The 22,751-nt window shown below is 41.3% G+C and overlaps 1 long non-coding RNA gene across 1 annotated transcript in view; it reads left to right on the top strand.

Moving 5' to 3' along the window:
- Nucleotides 1-22,239, top strand: part of LOC142657059 (uncharacterized) — a 46,453-nt gene extending 24,214 nt beyond the window's left edge. Inside the window, exons 4-5 of the long non-coding RNA XR_012849796.1 lie at nucleotides 17,493-17,669; nucleotides 18,494-22,239. This is a non-coding gene — a long non-coding RNA (uncharacterized LOC142657059). The remainder of the gene's footprint in view (nucleotides 1-17,492; nucleotides 17,670-18,493) is intronic.
- The last annotated feature ends 512 nt before the right edge of the window (nucleotides 22,240-22,751 follow it).

The following is a 22,751-nucleotide window of genomic DNA, read 5'->3' as shown; positions in this document are numbered from 1 at the left end:
TAATTGAACTTAGAAAACATAATTCAATACAACGTGATTATTTGATTGACACATGTTAACTATTACATTTCCAGGTATTACGTGTAGTTTTCAGGATGCTTGTCGATCAGACATCTTGTTACCAGGGCTGCGGCTGAGACCACCGGCTCATTCTATCAGACGTCTCCCGGTATTGCTCCTTTGGGAGTCATTACTTCTTCCAAGATGATTAAAACAAGTGAAATGTGATATTTCATACCTTAACCGTGTGAGAGGACAGGAAATAGGATCCCGCTCACTTTAAAGTGTTCACCTCCACCGGGAGATGCAAATTTACCATCCTGACGTTTCTGACATCCGATATTTCCGTTCACGATTCCTTCTTGTCCGACGCTTCTCCTTAATCTTCAGGAAATAATAGTTTACAATCCAGACTGAAGTGAGGAGGAGAAGGTGATGAGGACTGCGCTGGGAAATGGTGAACATTTCTTGACATTAATTAAAGACCCATCACCTACGGTAAGACGTTACCCGGGCCGAGCTGGCCCCAGAGGGTCAGTCTACAAGCAGGGGGCACATAGATCTTCTTGCGCAATAATAATACCTATGAGAATCTCTTCCTAAAATAACAAAATCTCCAGTAAATACGAGTCCTGAGTCGTCCACTTGTTGATAAAAACTTTAGCCTTTTCTTAGTTATATCTGTGTCTAGGAAAGTTGGGTAAGAAGCAAAATGGCCGCCATTAAAGTTAGAACAGCGTTCACTGTCTGATTTGCTGTTCTGTGACAGCTGGGTGACAGCCCCTATAATAGCAGCCATATTGACTGATACCCAGATTTCCCAAAACAGATAGGATTAGCAAATTGCAGACCGTTGCAGGGAAAATGTCTGTCTGGATGTGGCGGAATTTGCTGTAACTGGACTTGTGGCAATTACATAAGATCTGATGAAACCGCCCCTTTAAATTTAGTGAGGGGGCATGTGGCTGGCATTGTTGAGGGGATTATGTGGCTCACATTGTTGAGGGGGTTATGTGGCTGCCAGTGTTGAGGGGGTTATGTGACTGCCAGTGTTGAGGGGGTTATGTGACTGGCATTGTTGAAGGGGTTATATGGCTGTCAAATTTTAGCTGCATGTGACCAGGTTCCTTTTAATGTGTGATTGTGGGTGTCTAAACCCAAGAGCCCCCTAGAATTTGCAGTAATAAGCAGTAATCATTATAGCGCCACCCATGCCTGTGTGGTTGTGTCTGGTACTGCATCTCAGCCTCATTCAATTATTAGACAAGGCGGCATTAACTAGATCGGTGCTGTCTTAAGGTACTGCAGTGAAGGGGCCCTTCTTTTCTGTTGACCCATGGGGGATAATGGGGGTCAACCCCTCACTGATCGCACATTGATGGCCTTTTTCTAAGCATAAACTATACATTTCTTTACTACAGAAAACTTATTTAGCAACTCTACTACAGTAACTATACACACACACAATATGTATTACATATCTTTCCAGAACCTATATTTATTTCACTGCTGTTATCTCTATTGTATTCTACAAGTTGTGTTGCCTAGCAACTGCTTGACATCTCGTCTGGGTGACCACCTTCTAAGTATAAGTAGATACAGTGTCGTACATACTAGTGAGAGTGCCCCATGGCAAAGATCAAAATGGGTGCCAATAAGGGCCTATTGTTTTTCCCCCTGCCATGCCCCCTCTGGGACCCTTGGGCAAGTTCCCCACCTCCTAACAATGCAAATCCTCTGGAGAGGGCAGTACTGCCCAGGTGTAGCAAAGTGAATGTAAACAACCAGGACTGGGCCCCCTTTCTCCAAGGGCCCCATAGCAGCGACCTTAGTTGAGAATGCCAATTGTGTAACTTTAGGACCCTAATACTTGATGGGACCCAAATATCCCTCTGCCACCTCAATGACAGTGGACAGTAATGGGCCCTGGTACTGATTCATGGGGCCCCAGGAGCCACTTCATAGATGGATTTACTTATTATTAGAATTTCCAAACTAAAATCATATTCTATGTTCTATACAAGAATGTCTTGGGTCATTTTTTAAGGAGGTTGATGATAAAGAACTTGACAGATTTCGGTCATTCTGCCCGTCGAGCACAATACAGACATCGCTGTGAACATGAATGAAGTCCCAGGTGCAGCTCTGTAGTTACTGACATACCGCCGCATTATTAGCGGAAGGCAGGACGACGACGCTGGATTATTTGTGACCTTTTACTGTACGTCTGAATGCAGGAGCGAGGCCTAGAGCGCCATCCAACATGTGCAGATTATTATTAGTTATACTGTCATTATTCTCTCTATTCGACTCTGCAGAACAAGAAGAAACAAGTAACAGGCAGTGAGTCATGCGGACGGCTGCTCGTATAAATAGAACTCGACAACGCGACCATACACACTGTGATGCCACAACTCTGCAGAAAAAGGCAGTCTGATTTAAAGGGTAACTAAACCTTCAGAAAACATCTGACATGTCATGGTGACATGTCAGAGTTTTGATCGGTCGCGGTCCGAGCAGTGAGACCCCCACCGATCGCTAAAACGAAGCGACAGAAGTTCTCGGGTGAGCGCTGAGCCGCTTAGTGTCCGACAAGCTTTTCTCAGAAATCCGAGCAGTTGGTGTACGGGCTCATAGACTTTCTATTGAGACCGTACACCGTTGCGTCAGCTTTCCGAGAAAAGCCGATTAGAAAGGAAGCATCTGAGTGCTCACCCGAGAACTTCTGCCGCTTCGTTTTAGCGATCGGTGGGGGTCTCACTGCTCGGACCGCCACCGATCAAAACTTCTGACATGTCACTATGACATGTCAGACGTTTTCTGAAAGTTTAGTTACCCTTTTAGTTACTAGACATATTGGAATATATAAGGGTCTGTTTACATCACCTTTTGGTGTAGGTGCCGGAAAATCTCGTAGCGCACACTCCGATCATATCCATAGGGACCCTTTGACCAGACATATACTGATGGAGGGTCCTTATGACATACGGTGGGCTGGTATACGTCTGCATAACTTTTTTTTTGTTTTACTGTATGGATAGTCTTCACTATTACATATAGAAGCATCAAGTAAAAAACATATACTGTGCAGTATACTTTTTTTTGTAATGGGAACCTATTGGCGACAGGTGTTACATGCGGATTTTGCCGTGGATTGTGCTATATATTGACTGCGGATTTTACCCTAAACATTGAAAGGGTGAAATCCAACGTGAAAATATGAAAGATTTCCACAAATGAAACATCTGCAGCATGCTCATATTTCCATGCAGAATTTTTCCACTACATTTGGATGGGGTCTTAAAAGCCTCATCCACATGTGTTGTTCTATACATTGGCAAGGATTTGCCGTGCGGACTCCACACTGAAAATCCGCGACAATTCCGTCATGACTAAGCGTGTCCTTAGAAATGTCATCCTGGCCAAACACCAGGACTTCATATTAATAATTTAGGTTGTCACATTGTGCAAACTGTGGCAATAACCGCATGTATTTACATTTAGATTTTCACGGTTTTTCCACAATTGCGGTGGCGGTTTTAAATGAGATGTTGTTTGGTGGAAGAACGGCGACAAAAAACACATGTAATGACCATATCAGTAAGGCCATGTTCACACTGAGTTCTTTGAAATGTTTTTTGACGCGGAAACCGGGTCGGAAACCGCGCCAAAAAACGGCCGAATATACCTCCCATTGATTTACCGTCTCGCGGTAAAAAGAAGCTTTATTCCCTATCTTCGGGCGTTTACGCCTCTGACCTGCCATTGACATCAATGGGAGACAGAGAAAGCGTATTTCGCGGCGTTTTTTGCCCGTAGCACTCAATGGGCGCGAGTGAAAAACACAGCGTAAATCGCGGCAAACGGCGTGCGGGCAGGTAAAAATCTGCCTCAAAATCCCAAACAAAATTTTGAGGCAGAATTTGCCTTCTGCAAAAAACTCTGTGTGAACAGGGCCTTGTAAGGATTAAAACGGTATTTGTGCATTAAAACCCCAAAAAAGGTTTTCTCGGTAATGGGGCCCTGGGTAACAGGCAAAGTAGGCAACCACATAACCCCTCCTGCAGCGCTTTTTGTTAGGATATATTTATCATAATTGCAGCCCCCCTAATAACACTGCTACTGCAATACGCTGCGAATCCGGATGGAAAATCTGCAGCAATTCTGCTACGTGTGCACGGGGCCATAATGAGGCACTTTATGTAATGAAAGCCTTTTAAAACTATATACTTGAAGCTGTAATAAAGCTACACAATAGTCTGTAAGCCAGAGAACAAAGGTCGCCACTCTCTGGATCCCCCAGCACAGGACCCTAATTATTTTTCACCATAATTGCATCTTGTTATTCGCCGTTGATGAAAGATTTCATTTTAATTGAATGTCTGCTGTTCCATCATAACTCATTCCACTAATTGGTTTGTTAAATATTATGAAAAATACAGTTTGTTTGTATCGAGAAATAGTAATTAATAATACAAAACATTCTAATCTTAGGCTTCGTTCACATCTGCGTCAGGGCTAGTGTTCATGGATTCCGTCGGGCCTTTCCGTCAGGGGAACCCATGAACGGAATCCAAACTGAAACAAACGGAAACCATAGGTTTCCGTTTGCATCACCATTGATTTCAATGGTGACGTATCCGGTGCAAATGGTTTCCGTTTGTCCCCGTTGTAAAGGGTTTTGTCGTTTTGACAGAATCAATACTGTAGTCGATTGTAGTATTTAGTCCGTCAAATCGACAGAACCCTTGCACAACTGAGACAAATGGAAACCATTGGCATCTAACCCTTCACCATTGAAATCAATGGTGATGGAAACAGAAACCTACGGTTTCCGTTTGTTTCAGTCAGGTTCTGACGGAAAGCTCAGACGGAACGTCAGAATAGAGCCCTGACGGATTTGTGAACAAAGCCTGTGACGTGCAGCTTCTGCTTTTATCAGTGAAACAAACAGAGAGAAAGAAAGTCCAGCATGGGCAGTAGGAGGTATACAGATGGCAAGCATTGAGGAAAACAGCCATTAGATAAGCACTTCACTGCTTGTGCTGAACGATAGATCTTATCTCTGTCCCTGACAAGGAGGAGAGCAGCACAGACTGGTGAGGAGGTTATTTAATGGTTTTAACCCTTATTGCTTGAAGTCTATGGACTCTGAGATGTAGAAGTAAGGCATATGTCTAGCCTTAAACATATGCCGTTTTCTTTAACTGTATTGTACTGTGCATGCACATCTGACATTCTCTAGAATGACGGTTCTGCACGTTATTCTAGAGAATGTCAGAATGTCAGATGTGCATGCACAGTACAATATACACATACATACATTTGAAACCAGGGGGTGCTATTACAAGCAGATAATAACCATATTTCTGCGAGGAAACATTATTTTTAATAACAATACTTTACAAAGTTACTCTAAAATGTATATTGAGTTTATATATTGCCATTTCTATTGATGGCACAAGCCCTTTAAGGGAATATCTCAGGCAAAAATAAGTTATTTTAGCAGTTCCCCCATGACATATTAAGAAGAACAGTGGTCTTTAGAGCTGTACTGTCTATGACACAATTATTCCCACAGCTCTTCTCGCAGTATACTTAGTCATGCTCCACCCCCTTGTGTTCCTTGTTCTGTAGAGAACATTCTTTACTTCCATCTTCCTGCACAAAAAAGAAAAAAAAAAGTGGCACAGTGACAGTCTCTGAGTGAAGAGATCCTGTTCATGTTACAATACAGCTTGTACAGGGTTAGAAACAGACAGACAAGAAGCTGACCCTCACAGGCTGAGAAGAACACGGCAAACAAAAAAAACAGTCAAACACAATCGGAAATTTACCGCAACTGGAATATGAATGTAAAGGATCTGCCAGGCACTACGTCTGGGTATACTCCCAGGATTAATCAGTCGACACCTGAGGCCAGATCTCTGAGACTGACACCTGCTCCCACCAATCAGGGTGGCAGGCTCTGGAGTGGGAGAGCCTATCGCGGCCTGGTCAGTCAGAGTTAGCTCCGCCCCCTGTCCATTTATACCTGCCGTTTTCTCTTCCTCCTTGCTTGTTATTCTTCTTGGATTCCTGGCCCCACTGCTGCCTTGCTCCAGCCTGCTTCTGCCATGCTTCTGCCTTGCTCTGCCCCTGGCTTGCTTCTGCTCCGTGCTCCCGTTTGTATACTCCACTACTTCCTGATCCTGACTGGCTCATTCACCGCTCCGTTTCCTCGCGGCGTTCCGTGGGCTACTGTATTCCCTTGCGTGTTCCCTGTTTGTACTCCCTTGCACTTAGACAGCGTAGGGACCGCCGCCAAGTTGTACCCCGTCGCCTAGGGCGGGTCGTTGCAAGTAGGCAGGGACAGGGCGGTGGGTAGATTAGGGCTCACTTGTTCCCTTCACCTCCTTCCTGCCATTACAATGAACTCGTGCCAATGTGGAGCCCTAGCCTGAAAATCAGAGACTGGTCGAGAATTCCCCGGATAGGAGCCTCAAAAACATTTTCATCCAGGACGCCATTTTATCAAACAATTTACCCCTTCCACATTATTTTGATTTTCTTAAAAAGTGCAGTAAATACATAATAAATTAATAAAAAATTAAAATAAATAACTAATATAAAATCAGCATACCATATATTTACCCACCCGCACATGGGCCCAGTGGGTAGGAAGGCCCACTGCCACCTTAAAAGCAACTTCCTACTGTCTAGAAGATCGCATACAAGGGACTGATCTAATGATTGCCATGGCTCACAATTACTGGGGGGTTTGAAGGGGGTGCTCTATGATCAGCTATTTAAGAGCCAGTGGCCCATGTATTTCTTTTTTCACATGGGCCTTCTGCTGTCTGTATCCGACCCTGCCTACAGGCATATTACATTTTAATTAAACATGGATTAAAAATAGAGTATATGGATAGACAATAAATTCTGCTGTAACTGTTATATAAGTGGCTTAAATTGAATTTACATTGTGGCCTCTTCATTAATAACTTTGCGCTGCTTTAAAACTGCCAATTACACGCGAGTATTTGACATTAAAACATCTGGCGGCCATTTATACTTTCAATTTAACGACACTCCCAGTGTTCAATATTTTTTTTTTCTTCCAAGCTCAGGATTTATCTGGTTAATTAATCTAATCTCAGTTATTAAATCCCAGTTTAATGAAATCAGCAGCAACATTACATATTGTTGACTTATGCATTCATGAAACTGTTCTACTGTGACATTCGGATGCTTCTATCTCATCCATACAGCAAACACTGATATTATTTTCAAAAAGTTGCAAAAATAATTCCATAAAACTAACAAAAACAGATGTTCCACTAGTCCTCGGCATTCGTAGCCGGCCATAGACACACAAGGGATTCAGCCACAGTGTTGGTGCAGATAATCTGCTCATCTATAGTAACAATATACTTGTTTTTGTCCAATGGAAATTTTTATAGTAGTTGTCCCGCAGGAGAAACGGTAGGCATGAGGAATGATAAAAAAAATGTATAAAATAAGAAATATCCAACAATGAAACAAAAAGGGAAATAATCCTGCCCAAAAGGGGGCAGAATTCAACACAATACTGATTGGCCACATTTTATTTGCAGGTCAGTGCAAATGTATTGAAGCGTTTTGTTTTTTTTGTTTTTTTTGGTGGGATGGGCAATACGTGTATCAAATGTAGCAACAAACCTGTGCACCTGTGCCACTTATTGCTAAATACTGTACTCTCTTAACAAAAAAGAAATGTGAATATTCATCAGATTATTGTTAAATCTTTTTTTTTTTTAAAAAGCTTAAAAAATCAGTGATCTCTGGGCCAAAAGAAGTCCTCTTCATCCTGTAATATGTAGGGTATGTTCACCTTTGCACCCGTTTTTAATGCTTCAATGCATTTAAATAAGAAATGAAGCAACTTTGCTAATAGTCTTGATAAAACATTTTCTACTTTTCTGTGTCTCCATGGTTACAGACTACAAATAAACCCTGTGTAGTCTGATCCTGCAACTATATTTTATTCCTTTCTATCTGTCTCTTACTTCTTGCCAATTTACATTCGATGGGTTAGCAAGAAGTAGGGAACCGCTCGGAGAGCATATGACTGTAGGATCAGACTACACAGGGTTTGTTTATAGTCTGTAACCATGGAGACACATAAACTTGCATAGGAGCTGCATACACAGCTGTATTTACCTAAAGGTAGCATTAGAGAGACTGTTTTCTACCTTTTATATGTTAGATATTTGCATATTTTTCCCAGGAAGCATTTCCAAAAGTCTAATTGCCTGTCATCTGTTCCCCTTTGTTCAGCATTAGCCATATTTTTCTAATTTTGGACAACCCCTTTAACTCCAGGACAAATACGCCCATTTAACAGTCTTAGAACCGTTAGGCTCTATGCACATTTCTAAAAAATTTTTTCTAATTATCTGCAGTACCTCCCTTAGTTTAAGCACATGTCCTCGTAACTTAGCCCAGGACTGGGAGCCCTCTTTTATAACTAATTCTGACTTCATGAGTGGAGCCTACCAGCCCTATACCCTGAAAGGCCCCTATGGAAAATATTACCTGTAACCATGACAGTTAGGTTTGTTAGTAGACGAGACTCAGTAGTCACCGAGACAGGAAGTGATGTTATTTGATTGACAGATGCAGAAAGTAGGACATCGTTTTGAGAAGATAGAGGGCATCATACAGGGAAATGGCTTCACTCATGTTACATGGCATGTTGTAAGTGTAACATAAGCAAAGAGTTGTTTTTTTTTAAAACGTAGGCTTTAACTCGTTGACAATGCTGGACGAGTATACTCATTCTACGAGGAAAACAATTCCCGCATCAGGATAAGCATACTAGTCCTGTGGATCTTGTGGGCACAGCAAATTTGCCCGTGCTATCAGGAGCGGGGCACCGGCTGTAATACAGGTTGGTGTCTTTGGTTAATTAGTATTTGAATGGTGTTTTAAGGCTCTGAAGACTTTAGGTAGACACCTATAGATGACTCTTAAAGGGTAACCAAACATTCAACAAACTTCTGACATGTCAGAAGTTTTGATTGGTGGGGGTCTGAGTATTGGGACCCCCAACTATCACTAAAACTAAGCGGCAGAAGTGCTCGTGTGAGCGCTGAGCCTCTTCGTTTCTGTTCGGCTTTTTCCGGAAAGCCGATGTAGCGGTGTACGTGCTCATAGACTTTCTATTGAGCCCGTACTCCGATACATAGATTTCCGTAAAAAGCCGAACAGAAACTAAGCAGCTGAGCGCTCACACGAGCAGTTCGGCCGCTTAGTTTTAGCAATTGGTTGGGGTCTCAGTGCTCGGACCCCCACCAATCAAAACTTCTGACATGTCACTATGACACGTCAAAAGTTTGTTGAACGTTTAATTACCCTTTAAGATGCAATTTTCTCCTTGAAGTTCCTTGTTGGAGGTCCTGGGGATGTGGACATTTATGGATCGATGGACCGCAGAAGAAATGCTAGCACAGGCTTCCAGTATCCGTAGTTTCAGTTGCTGCACATCTCGTATCTTCACAGCATAGACAATTGCCTTCAGATGACCCCAAAGATAAAAGTCTAAGGGGGTCAGATCGGGAGGCATTTCTTCTGCGGTGTTGCTATCTGTGTGTGAAGAGTGGGAGAAGAGGGTTGCATTGACAATCCAACACAATGGGCAGCACTTTGAACACATTTTATAAGTGGTCAGAAACTTGTAAATAACTCATGAAAGAATAAAGTAACGTTAAAACCAAGCACACCATTGTTTTTCTTGTGAAATTCTCGATAAGTTTGATGTGTCACATGACCCTCTTCCCATTTAAAAAACTAAAGTTGGATATAAAATGGCAGACTTCAAAATGGCCGCCATGGTCAACACCAAGCTTGAAAAGTTTCCCCCCTCCCATATACTAATGTGCCACCAACAGGAAGTTAATATCACCAACCATTCCCATTTTATTTAGGTGTATCCATATAAATGGCCCACCCTGTAGATTCTTGAGACAACTACTATGGTTACTAAGTAACCCGGAATTAAAGGGGTTGTCCAATTTCAGTAAATTCGTTTTCTTTTTGAAAAATGTAAAGTTATACAATTTTACTATTTACCTTCTGTGTCCTGACAGTTTTCAAGATCTCTGATTGTTGTTATTTAGTTTGAACATTCATTGTTTACTTCTTGTGGATAAAATTCTGTCCATGGTCATGTGATAGACACACAATTGCTCGGCTCGGTACAGTTATAGTACAGTTACATACAATTATAACACTAATTTGTTGAAAGTGGACAACCCCTTTAAATGGTTACATACAGCATTACAATATCAGAGCGTTAAATACTATATCACAACGATCAAGAGAGATAGAACTGTATAATATTACATGTGATACAACTAAAAGCAGATATAAAAAATATTTTATAAACTTTTTAAAAAACAGCAAAAATCCTTAGTAAAAAAAAATCCATGACATGTAAGTATGATAAAGGAAAATGATCTCTTTACTAAATGCTACAATTTACTGCCTAGAATTCTGAATCACGGATTGTCAAGGCGACAGAATCTTACTGCCTTTACACAACACGAATGATGAAAATCAATTTGCTATCGCCCAATGATTCAAAATTTTCAAAATTGCCAAAATTGCTGAAGTAAAAGCTCGGTAGACTTGGGTCAATGATGAAAAGCATTAACATCTTGTTGTCTTGACAAAGAATCATTTACATAAAATAAACCTCAAAAAGAAAAACTGGGAGACAAAAATATCTTCTCCAGCCGGCCTCCACTCTTGCCCATTTGTTAACCACCCTCATTAAAAAAAAAAATCAGTACTTACCTTGTATTACATTTTGGAAAAAGATGTGCTGAAGTCATAATATCATCAATATCAGCGGTCTCCAGCCTGTGGCTTTTGAAACGACAACTCTCAGCATGTCCTAACAACTGCAAGTTGAGAGTTATAGTTGTGCAACAGCTGGAGCCACAGTTTGGAGACCACCTATCAAAGCAATTCTGCCTGAACTTCTTTGTTATTGGTAGGGGACAACTTCGGTCCAATGGAAGTAAGTAAACCTGGAGTTGTCACCCTGCTCCTCCGGTCTCTATTTCTAGGCAACATATTTTATCAACCACAGTGCAAAATAAATATACAATAAGAAGTGTGAACGGCTTCCTAATAAAATATGATGAGTCACTTGAGAATCCTGAATTTTTGGGATCCAAATGAAGAAAGTTACAGCAACATCAGTAAATCAAAAAGACAATGATTACTGACTCATGGCGGACTTTCGAGAAGGGCAAGAAAGAAGATCAAGAAAGACTTTCCCTCAAGGACATACCGTGCTATGAGGTCCTTGGTGAGAGGGAGCCCAGCCCGGGGTGTTCCTTCTTTTTTATTATTGGGTAGTTAGAAGCTGTGCTGGATTCCCATTTCCAGAGTTTATTAGCAAATTAGATGATGGTGAATTGGCCCAAGGGACATGGGAAGGGCGTGGAGAAGGAACTGGGTGGCAAAACTAGGCATCATGATGGGGAGCCCATTCAATCATCACTATGGTGCCCCATGTGTACACACTAGTTGCAACCAAAAAAATTGCAGTTCATTTTTTTTTACAATTGCGGATCTACTGTTCATTTCTTTTCATTTTCCCAAGAAAGTCAGGACACCAAAAGTCCTAAAATAATGAATTTTGATTAGACATTAAAACATATTATGATATGAGTAGTGCCGGAATTGGATTCCTTGGGCCCACTAAAACAAATGAGTGAGGCCCCTCCCTACATCTACACAGACATGTGCCCGTCCACTTTAAATTGCATTCTAATATTTGTTAATATATCATTGTACACATATGGCATATCATCAATAAGGTCTGATAGGTCATTTGAGACTCACCCCCTAAGAAATAGACCCTAGTGGGAACTGATTGGCTCCAAGGTCACCTACAAATGCGGTTGTCTTCTATTGACCTTTTGGGTCCATTATTGTGCCAGAGCCTGGACCCACCTGAGGATCCGGGGGTACTGTGGTGGGCCAGTCTGCCCCTGGATTTTGACCAATGTATGTTTGTTTACATTGACTGCTTCCTAAATCACAAGTTCTGCACTCAATACGTAACAATTTTTTTTAAAGCCAGAGACGGTAACAACATCTGACAATTTTTGGATGTTTTTATTGTGAAGACTAATTTGCAAGGTATTCCATGATCTATTTTCATATTTACCTCTGAGAATTTTCTGTTTTGTTTCACCCGGCAGCATCAATTTCTGGTGAAAGATCAATCTGTTCCCCTCATAGCACTCACTCTTAGCTTAAATTGGTCAGCGCGAGCTTAGGAAATGGCTGTGTCAGAGCGCTGTGTTTTGAATAATCATACAGTCAGCCAGGAAATTCATTTTTCAATTTGATCATCATACGTTTTGAGCCGGTTAGACCTAACATTAGAATGGAGAGTGTGTAATGATACAACCCTCCTCAAAGTGGCTGAATTAGTTTTCTCAGTGTGTTTGAGCGCGCAGAACGTAATTCCACAACTGAAATTGTCGGCCGAGTTCACCTTGCACACACCTGTCATCTCAGACCAATGAATTATAGTTACAGACAGTAATGGAGGTATTGTCCTCCAGATGGATAGATTCTTTATTTTCCTGTCCCATGGGACACACTTTGAAAAATAAAAAGGTGCGAAAAAACATCTAAATTTACAAAAACATCTAAATTTACATCTAATAATTGTTACATTTTATATATAACAAACATTTATAGCAAATAAAGAGCACTTACCCCTAACATAAATAAATATCATCATTAAATCCAGTATTGTATATAGAAGAGAAGGGGCTCCACATTGTGCCATTTTGGTGCTGGGTTTTCACACCCAGGGCAAAAGGGTCTGGTATTTGTTTCACCTTTTATGCCATTTACATGAGCCCTGGGACCATTCCTCACTCTCTTGTTTGCTAACAAGGCTGTTCCTCTGGAAAGTGGAGTCCTGCACAGGTTCACACTAACCAATAGCAATGAGTGAGTGAAAATGGCGCAGGGCGGGAAAGGGATTTCCATTAAGGAGTGTGGGAAAACTGAGTTATATACTCAGTATGAGCTGCTATGTTGATTGTCACCCAGCTTTCCCAATAATAGAATAACCAACTTAAAAGGAATATATCATCAGAGAATGGCCTATAATTTAAATATTATTTTTCTTTGACCATAGAAAAAAAGTCTTGAAATATTAACACTGATCACTAGAGCAGACACAATAAGCTAACACTTCCTATTTCCTGTACGCATTGCTGTGTAGACTGGGACTGTGTAGACTGGGACAAATTTAGCAGAGTCATCTCATTATCAATAGAGGGCAGGGAATTCAATGACAGCTCTATAACACTATACACACACACACACACACACTCACACACACACACACACACACACACACACACACACACACACACACACACACACACACACACACACACAGCCTCCTGTCACTCACCTGACTTTATGGGACGGACTGCACTACATCACTTTCTGGGGACTGTATTAGTCTATGGACACTTTTCTGTCCATTGACTCCCATTCATTCCAGCTGCCATAAAGTACACATACCCCTTGCTGCGTTGTCTATACCGACAATATAGGAAGTGTTGGTTTCTTCTATAGCTGCCCCCGGGGAAGTTTTTAAAAATAAAAAAGAAATAGGATAACCCAAGAACTTATAGTTACTGGGAACGTCTTGACTTTGGGGGTAAATAATGAGCCATGGTTAAGGGTTTAGACTGAGAGAATGAATGAAGAACACGTTACACATACATGACAAGAATCTTATTAGCTTTACATGAACATCTGCTGTAGATTTATACTAACTTATATAAAACAGATGGACACAAAGGCAGAGCTTGTAATTAACAAATCTATATGTTGATTAAGCCAGCATGTGGTTAATGGTAATGAAGATCTACTTTTTTTTTTAATTTGGTACGGTAACATTTTTTTTTCTTAACCCTGTCCACAGGATATGTCTCATTAAAGAGCCGGAAGTAAAAAGTGTTCTGTAAGTCTATGGGCTTCTTAGGATGAAAATATGACGTAACTACAGTGGTGAAGAAACGTATATGACATTCAAAGACTGTATGGTAGCCCGAGGACAAGATGAGAAGTGACAGATATAGAGATGAAAAAAGTCATCTGGGAAAACAGGCAATGGGTGGTAGCAGCTGGCTGCTTGCCCCAAAAGGATAGATAGATAGATAGATAGATAGATAGATAGATAGATAGATAGATAGATAGATAGATAGATAGATATGAGATAGATAGATAGATATGAGATAGATAGATAGATATGAGATAGATAGATAGATATGAGATAGATAGATAGATAGATAGATAGATAGATATGAGATAGATAGATAGATAGATTCGCTTTCCTTCTCCCGTGGTAAATATCAGCTCGCTGCTCTATGCCCTCAATTTAAATATTATGGTTGAGGCAAAGTGCTTTATTGGCACGTCTCCCCCCCCTCAACGCTGCATTTAGGGGGGTTTCCTAGTGCCTGCTGCTACTATATGGAGCATTTGGATTTATTATAGAGGTCAATAGTAGCTGTGTAAATCCGTATCCAGTGAGCTCCCCCTAGTGGTGGCTGCTGGAAGCCAGAATTTTATCATGTAACTCTATGACTGTTTGGAGGGGGTTTCAAGCTCTGTATAATAAAAACAAGACTCTATAATAATTCTGTAAATACTTTTTGGACTTATTTAGAGTTCACCAGAGAAACATGCTTCGTCAGCCCCCCGACCAGCTACACTGCCGGATATTCTATATATTGATAGATATTAGATATGAGATTATTGTATAATGAAAAGTTCTGCAACTTATATTTTGTGTTTCAATTTCTTTTCATTTGCAAGATTTTTGCTTACAGTCTGTGAATGGGAACATTTTAGTTGACATGTAGAGGCGAAAAATCTGTATAGCTGAAGGTTTGCTACAATGTTTCTAGCGATCCTGTGTAATCTAAAATTCCTACAATTCTAAGATGATATTTTTTATCCATACTGTTACATTGTAGCAAAAGGGTAGGAGCGAGATTTGTGCTGCTGAAGTAGCTCACAACGCATTGTCTAGACTGAATACAATTGTAGCAAACCCTCAGCTGTGAGTTGTGTGTGTTTTCAGCCTCTGTATGTAAACAAGAATATCCCCTTTCACTGACAGCAAGCAGAGATCTTAAAAATAGTGATAAATTGAACCAAAAAGTATATTAAAAAGTTGCAGAACTTTTCATTATACAATGAAAAGTTTATTTAATCTCCGACGGATATTACTACAGGAGAAGGGAGACGCACCGCCTGCTACCACCTGATGCATTTACATTAGCCACGGGCAACTTCCATCCACCCAAGAATGGTGTAGGGTTTATTATTGAAGCACGCTGTGACTTCTGGTTCTACCACAGCTTTACGGCCAGGGGTCGCCTGCTGTTGTAGCAGATGAGAGCGGCAGTATCTGAGGACATGTGCTCTGCCCTAGGCTGCCTTATTATTTGTGCAGAAAAATAAGCCAGTGGCAAGCTATAGGAAAAATGACCCTTCTGACCCAGATGTCATGTCTCAGCATTGCTCATAGTTTCACCGCGCTGTGAATTTGATAGCAAAATAAAGCAAAAAAAAAAAAAGCTTTGTTTCTCTGGCCCAGTGTGAGGTCTTCACTGCTGCAGAATATCTTGTATTTGTTAAAAAAAAAACCGTAGCAGACTTTAGCATAATTACCTAGAAAATGACAAATGTTCATGTAGAGATGGTAGGGGTGTAACTATGGGAGATAGCAATTTATACCCAGACCCTAATGCCTGAGGGGGCCCCTCTACCACATAAGACGGCACCAGTATTATAAATGCCACATGGTAGGTGAGGGGCCCCTGTTACATATTTTGCATTTGAATTTTAGGCTTGGGCTCCACGGCAATATGGCATTGCCCACGAGTTGTAGTACACTGCTACATTAGTGTAAAATCTGTGGTTACTGACCACGAACTCCTTCCATCCGGTCGACGCCCTTCTCTCCAGAGATGTCTGCACATGCGGCCGTCCTGTTCCACAGTGACCACCAGGGTGCGCTCGCGAGCTAAGTCAGCCTTGGAGCGCACACTGGTGTGAGATTGAGCTGATTGCTTCCTGAGCACCCTGGACTATAAGAAGGGCTCTGGCTCTGGCCCTCCCTGCAATGCCTGAGCCTTGTTGTCGTTACCCTAGTTTGTCTATGCAAATGGTCTCCTAGTGTTTTCCAGTTCCCAGTGTTCCCCGTTCCTGCTACCTGTAACCTGTATCCTGGTCAAGTGCCGTGTTGAGCTGAAGTCGTGCTGTGCTGTGTTCCACTCCTGTACTGCTACACCTCACCTGGCACCTGCCTGCTGCCTAGTCCCAGCCGAGCCTGTCTTGCTACTGTCTGAGTTACCAAAGGTACCCTATATGAACTATAGACTGTGACCTGTGTCCTGTTGGCCAGCTGCCATACCATCAAGGCGGTACGGCCCAGTGGGTCCACGTACCCCTCGTGACAATAGGCTTTCCGGAAAAAGCCGAACAGAAACGAAGCGGCTCAGTGCTCACACAAGCACTTCTGTTGCTTAGTTTTAGCGATTGGTGGGGGTCTCAGTACTCGGACCCCATCAATCAAAACTTCTGACATGTCACTATGACATGTCAGAAGTTTGAATGTTTAATTCCCCTTTAAGGAATTAAAAAATCGATCAGTGGGGCTCAAAAAGTGCCCGATCTGATTCATATTGGAAACGGTGAGCAACCGTGTCGGCAGCTACCTTCACTCAGACCTGTAGGGAAACAACTGCTGATCTGTTCCCTTTAAATAACAAATTCAACTCTACAAAATCTAATACTATGGATTTATTATGTCGTCTTTTATGGGTATATTTTATTTTTCTAACATAACTGACTGCAGTAGTTAGACATAGGTTAGAGCCTCTCTGCTGCTATAACTATGTTTTTTTCCCCATAAATTTGTTTCCAAGAATATTTAATATAAAAGGGTTGTGTGATTTAGAAAACACACTTTTAAATAAGGGCATTCTGGGATAGGGGATGGTCCAACGTTCAGGTTTTCCATCAATTAGCCGGAACGGAGAGTGGCTACAAAGAACTTCTCTCTTTCTGGAGGACCCCGCATGGCAGTGCATTACATAGACAATTCATTGATTTTAATAGACACCATGTGTGACACCCATGGCTGTGGACCGTCGGGATTACTCATCCCCCACCCCACCCCCCGACGGCCGCAGCCATGGATCAGTGAGCGCAGGACCACATCTCCTCCTCAGGATATGCCGAGCACACGTCCGCTTCACTCTGCTGTGTCCCGTAGGAAAAGTATGTCAAATTAGCCCATGATCACCCTGGACTATAAGAAGGGCCCTGCCCCTTCCTTCACTGCCTGAGCGTTGTTGTGTTTACCCGTGTTAGTCTTTGCAAATGGTTCCTTCGTTTTTTTGCAGTTCCCAGTGTTCCTGTTCCTGCTGCCTGTATCCCGTGCTACCTTGTTCCTGTGCCGTAGAGAGTTGGAGTCGTGTTGTGCCATATACTATGCCTGCTGTGTTACACCGCACCTGGTGTCTGCCTGCTGCCAAGGTCCCATCCAAGCCTAACCATCACTACTGTCTGTATTACCACAGGTACCCTTATTCGAACTATAGACTTTGACTTGGTATCCTGTTTGGCCAGCTGCTATCCTGCTACGGCGGTACGGCCCAGTGGTTCCACACACTCGCCGTGACACCATGTAATACTTCATTTCCCCTGTGGAGGTGCTGCAAGGGAATTGAACACTGCCAGGTTCCCCATCATATTACACCTGATCACTGGGGGTCTTGGCAGTGGTACACAACGTTATAAGCTTACTTTTTGTGGGACAAAAGAGGTTTTCTAAAGAGGACAATCTCTTAAATATTTTCTGGTGATTATTATGATCATTTTTATGATTATTTCCGATTTGAGTGTAAAAAAAAGATTTTCTTGGGGATGAGGCATTTATTGTGATTAATAGTTCATCTTTAATAGGACATTTTACAGATATCCTAATCTAAATGGAGTCAACCCTGGGCCCAGTGAGAGGTCCCCTTTAAATTAATATCAGAAAAATAACTTTATTCACTGTATATACTTTTCAAATTGATATTCCACCTAAAATGGCCCCATGGCAGTCAGATACTAATTTGGCAGCATAAACTACACAGAAATTCTAACCGTGGGCTCTGAAGGTCGCTGACAGACAAAGTTTATAGGAATCTTAGCAGGCTGCTAGGCAATGCATCATTAATTGGTTAATTACACGTAAATTAGAGAGGACCTAACACTGGCGAGTCATCGGAGATCTGTACCGGAGAACATTGATATATAGAACAACATTTGTCTCTAAGGCAATAAACTTGGAACCAAATCTTACAAGTCAATTCTTAGACCGACGAGTTTTCTGCTTACAAAAAATAAATTGTTGCAGAGTTTCCATGGAATATACTTCCGGGCCTGGCAATTAGATGCTTCGAGGACTTATTGATCGTGAACCTGTGAAGATTGTTTATGGACCGTAGATTAAACCGAGTAAGAAAACTTCAATAAAACATTAGGTAAGATGAAAAAAGTCAACAACAACAAAAACTTTTGTTTGCTTCAAAATTGTTGGAGAGAATATTTGTAAAATTCCCACTTTTGAGGAAGTTCTTGAGATTGTGATCAATACTTAGTAAATGTCTGCATGGAGCTCTATTATAGAGCTCCCCTGCAAATGTTCTCACTCCCAATGTATCAGCAGTATTTCATCTGACTACCAAATAGTCGGCCAGTTTCATCATCACGTGCCACCTATTGATCAGCAGCTGTTGAAGCGGAGAGTGGGATTGTGCTTCCTTGGGGCCACTAAAGGATCATCTGGTATTCTGGTGGGCCAGTCCGACCCTGTTGCAAGGTCTTATAGGACCCATCATACCTTGCTCCACTCCGGATATGAACTGGATGTGGAAAGGCCAGAGATAAATTCCTGATGGCATCCTAGAAATGTCTCCTGTCCTTATAAATCGACCTCAGTTAAAAAGTGTTATATCCCGCAGTTAACCCTCTCAGTATAGTGATAAAGCTTGATTGTGGCTCTGCACAATCGAGGACCGCCTTCTTGATGTGATCGCAAGCCTGCGTGTCATGATCGCCATGGCTGGTGTCATTATAGAGACATTCAGGGACCAAATAAATGTCCCCAGGGCTGTCCCATGTAATATCTGTTAGGGTGCACCAGTGGTATGCCCTAACAAGTGCCTGTGTAGCTTTATATGCACAATATACTGGCATACATAAGTATGGCACTATATTGTATTAAAAAAAAAAAGATGTTAGATGAAAGTCCCTTTATGGGTTTAAAGCAAAACTTAAAAAAGTTAAATAAAATTAGGCACCAGTGGTCCCTCAAGTTACAATGGCCTCAGGTTACAATATTTTCAATATACAATGGTATTTGATGGCCCATTGTAACTTGAAACCACATTTAACATGGGTTGAATCTTATCTAATAGACCAGGCACAATATCATATGTGGAGGTGCGGGAGCACTTGGGCAATAGTGACCACAATATGGTGAGTTTTAATATATTTTTCAATAAAGCAAAACAAAGGGCCGCAACAAAAACCTGGAATTTTCAGAAAGCAAAATCCAGTCGACTGAGGGAAACAATTAGTCTTGTTGACTGGGATCATGTAATGATAAATAGGGATACTGACACTAAATGGGGAGCTTTTAAAGATATATTACATGAATCGTGTAGTAAGTTTATACCCACTGGTAACAAAATGTCTAGGAATAAAAGGAGACCAATATGGATGAATAGGGAATTACTGAATATAATAAGACAAAAACAAATTTTTTTTGTAAATATATTAATGCCAAAAAGAACAAATCAGATAATATTGGCCCTCTTTAGGATGAGTATGGGAATACAATTGTGGAAGACAAAGGGAGGGCTGAGACATATACGTACTTTTCCTCTGTGTTCACTGATGAGCTGCCAGTGCCAGATATTCAGGGGGACAGTGATAAAGATCCCCAGCAATATTACCTGCTTAACATAGGAGGAAGTATAGCTACGTCTGAGCAATTTAAATATTGATAAATCCCCTGGCCCAGACGGCATTCATCCACGAGTATTAAGGGAATTAAGCTCAGTATTGGACAGACCATTGTATCTCATCTTCTTAGACTCTCTTGTAACAGGATCAGTGCCACAGGATTGGAGGACGGCTGATGTTGTACCAATATTTAAGAAGGGTAAAAAGGTGGAACCGAGTAACTACCGTCCAGTAAGTCTGACATCTGTGGTATGTAAAGTATTTGAGGGTAATCTAAGAGATGAACTACAAAAGTATATAGCAGAGAAAAGTCTAATAACTGAAAACCAGCATGGAGTCATGAAAAACAGGTCGTGCCTAACTAACATGCTCGGTTTCTATGAGGAGGTAAGTGCAAATCTGGATGTTCGCCATGCGGCTGATGTGATTTACTTGGATTTTGCAAAATCTTTTGATACTGTTCCACACAACAGTCTTGTTCTGAAGCTACAGAGGAAGGGACTGGGGGACCATATATGCAAGTGGGTAAAGAATTGGTTAAGGGAGAGAAAACAAAGAGTTGTTATAAATGGAACTTACTCAAAATGGACTGAAGTCAGCAGCGGGGACCACAAGGATCGGTGATAGGCCCAATTCTTTTTAATCTCTTTATTAAAGACCTTGTGGATGGGATTGATAGCGAGGTGTCCGTTTTTGCTGACAATACAAAACTTTGTAGGATACTTAAAACTCAGCTTGACTTTAAAATATTACAGAAATACCTAGATAAGCTGGCAGCATTGGCAAAAACATGGCGATGAAATTTAAAATGTAATGTTGATAAATGTAAAGTGATTCACTTAGGACGCAATAATATAATTAATTCATATACATTAAATGGAATAAAACTGGGGATAACGGAACAAGAGAAGTACCTGGGTATTCTGGTAACAAATAAGCTAAGCAGCAGCGCTCAATGTCAGGCAGCAGCAGCAAAAGCAAATAGGATTTTGAGGTGTATAAAAAGAAAGATAAAAACCTGTGATTCAAATGTAATATTACCACTCTATAAATCCCTTTGTAAGGCCACATCTAGAATATGGAATTCAGTTTTGGACTCCACATTGTAAAAAGGACATAGGAGAACTGGAAAGGGTTCAAAGGCGGGCGACTAGAATATTAAATGGGATGGAAGGTGTTGCTCACAATGAAAGGCTAGAAAAATTGGGCTTGTTTAGCTTGGAAAAAAGACGTCTTAGAGGGGATCTTATGAATATCTATATGTGTGGTCAATACAGAGAACTAGCACAAGATCTGTTCCTTCCAAGGACTCTACAAAGGACCAGGGGACATCCATTGCATGTGGGAGAAAGACATTTCAGACATCAATATAGAAAAGGGTTCTTTACAGTTAGAGTGGTAAAGCTATAGAATGCCCTGCATGCCCTGATTGGCTGTCTAGTAGCACCTCTCTACAGTACTGTATGTCCTGTACTGCGCTTTACCTGGATGAGTTGCTCCTTCGGACACCAGGTGAGGGCGGCTCCATGTTACGTTTCTGGTACACTGTGTACTGTACAGACTCCTGAAGAAGATCCTGTCCTCATCGTAGAAAGTGATTTACAGCCTCCAGCAGCCACAGTATTTCTGGCTTTTATATGTGATGACTTGCTTTATCTGTATTAGTTATCTGCTAAATCATCTTTTTTTCTTATCTGTGGTTGACATTTTGGGGGCTTTGGAACCAGTTCCTAGTTTTCCATAGAGTTATGGTCCCAAGTTACAATATTTTCAACTTACAATCGTCGCCCCGGAACCAATTAATATTGTAACTGAAGGGACCACTGTACGTATCGTACATGCTTTATTTGTAGTTTTGTGCTTATTTGTCTTGAATCCACGTTTTTTATCATTTCAGGTGGACATTTTGGGGGCTTCGGAACCAATTACCAGTTTTCCATAGAGTTATGGTTTCAACATACAATGGTCGTCCTGGACCTAATTAATATTGTATGTTGAGGGACCACTGTATTGTTAAAAATAATGTATTTTATTTTAAAACATGCATATGTGCTAAAATAACAGCTACAAATTTGGTGATTCTATAACCGTCACAACATGTACTATAAACATATACATTGTACATCAGCAATAAACTACCTAAAAAAATAAAAAAGTACCATGGTAGAATGGTGTTATTTTTGCTTGTCTCCCATAATTAAATTATTAAAAATGAAACATTAATATATATATATGTATATGTTACGTATAAGAACTACAACTTTTCCTGCAAAAACAATGGCCTCATATTGCTGCGTTGATGCAAAAATATGTTATTTGTTCTGGAATGGCCAAATAAAATTGTTAAGGATCTGCCAGGCACAGCTTCTGTATCCACGCCCACAGGTAATCAGTCTGCACCTGCTTCTATGTCTGTGAGACTGACTCCATCTTCCACCACTCAGGATGGCAGGCTTAGGAGTGGGAGAGCCTATCACAGCCTGGCCAGATGGAGCTAGCTCCCGCCCTCTGTCTATTTGTACCTGCCTTTCCTGTTCCTCCTTGCTTGTGATTATGTAATGAGGGGGGTAAGGAAACAGACAAGTGAGCCCTAATCTACCCGCCACTCAGTCCCTGCCTACTTACAACGACCCGCCCTAGGCGAC

The sequence above is a fragment of the Rhinoderma darwinii genome, chromosome 7, assembly GCF_050947455.1.
Source record: "Rhinoderma darwinii isolate aRhiDar2 chromosome 7, aRhiDar2.hap1, whole genome shotgun sequence".
Taxonomy (NCBI): Eukaryota; Metazoa; Chordata; class Amphibia; order Anura; family Rhinodermatidae; genus Rhinoderma; species Rhinoderma darwinii.
The sequence above is the reverse complement of the archived record's forward strand: the minus strand, read 5'-3'. Positions and strand labels throughout refer to the sequence as shown.